Source organism: Callithrix jacchus, chromosome 10 (genome assembly GCF_049354715.1).
Source record: "Callithrix jacchus isolate 240 chromosome 10, calJac240_pri, whole genome shotgun sequence".
In the NCBI taxonomy this organism is placed as follows: Eukaryota; Metazoa; Chordata; class Mammalia; order Primates; family Cebidae; genus Callithrix; species Callithrix jacchus.
In genome coordinates, this window is record NC_133511.1 from 122,224,568 (window position 1) to 122,226,037 (window position 1,470).

At 46.7% G+C, this 1,470-nt stretch overlaps 1 pseudogene; it reads left to right on the forward strand.

The window, feature by feature from the left end:
* The first annotated feature begins 356 nt into the window (after positions 1-356).
* On the forward strand, positions 357-945 carry LOC144578178 (HIG1 domain family member 1A, mitochondrial pseudogene; annotated as a pseudogene).
* The last annotated feature ends 525 nt before the right edge of the window (positions 946-1,470 follow it).

Here is a 1,470-nt window from a genome sequence, read left to right on the forward strand (position 1 = left end):
CACAATGCCTCCCAGGTTTTCATATCCATAAAGTAACGTCTGTTAATTATTTTGAATAGCATAGTCCCTCTCTCGGTTCCTGCTTTCCCACAGCTCGACTCCCCCAACTGGGGATCTGTGTCCGGGCTCAAGCACACTCTGTGTCCGGGCTCAAGCTCACTCTGTGTCGAGGCCCATTTCCTAGCGGCCTCACATGGGAGCATTCCCCACAGATCCCTCAGAATATGTCATACAAAGTGGTGGTAATGATGTGGAACACCTAGAACTCTTTTCGATTGCTGGTAGTGTCAGCTACTTGGGAGGCTGAAGCAAGAGAATCGCTTGAACCCAGGAGGCTAAGGTTGCAGTGAGCCAAGATCATGCTCCTGCACTCCAGCGTGGGCAACAGAGTGACACTTCGTCTCAAAAAAAAAAAAAACAAAAAACACCTTGCTCTAAATCTGTCACATACTTGGTGCTCAATAAAAACATGTTAAATGTTAATTAAAAGAATGTTGACATCAGGTGTGAGAGGTTTTCTTGCTCTGGGAGAGATTTTTCAAGTAATCACTATGTCAACAGACGTAGATGTTTCCCTTTCTTTATATGTTGATGATCAGGGACCCAAACTTACTTGAAAAGCTAAAGAGGCACCATTTGTTTCCACTGGAATGGCAGGTTTTGCAGCAATTGTTGCATTATGGATTATACAGACTGAAGAGCACTAAAATGTCCCTTCGTCTGATCCACGTGTGTGGCAGCCCAAGGCTTTGTTGCAGGAGCAGTGACCATTGGTATGGGCTATTCCATGTGTCGGGAATTCTGGGCAAAACCTAAGCCTTAGAAGAGGAGATGCTGTCTTGGGTTTCAGTACGTTGGTCTCGAACTCCTAACCTCAGGTGATCCACCACCTCGGCCTCCCAAAGTGCTGGGATTACAAACATGAGCCACTGCACCCGGCCTCATCAATCACTTCTGTGTCTGTGACATCCTTTAGGACAGGACTCAGAATAATAAAAATAACTACTACTGACATGCTGCAATAGTTCGAATGATTCACGCGGCCCACATGTTGTCCAGTTCCAGTGTTAACCTTCATGTCAATCCTATGAGTCAGGCACTGTTATTATATCCGTTTCATAGATGAAGAAACTGAGGCTCAGAGAGATTAAGTAACTTACCTGAGGTTTGCATAGTTAATAGGGAAAGACAAAGTCAGATTGAAAGCCCAAGCCGGGTGCAGTGGCTCACACCTGTAATCCCAGCACTTTGAGAGGCCGAGGCAGGTGGATCACCTGAGGTCAGGAGTTTGAGACCAGCCTGGCCAACATGGTAAAACCCCATCTCTACTAAAAATAAAAAAATTAGCTGGTCATCAGGGGTGTGTGCCTGTAATCCCAGCGACTCCGGAGACTGAAGCAGGAGAATTGCTTGAACCCAGGAGGCGGAGGTTGCAGTGAGTCAAGATCGCACCACTGCACTCCAGCCTGG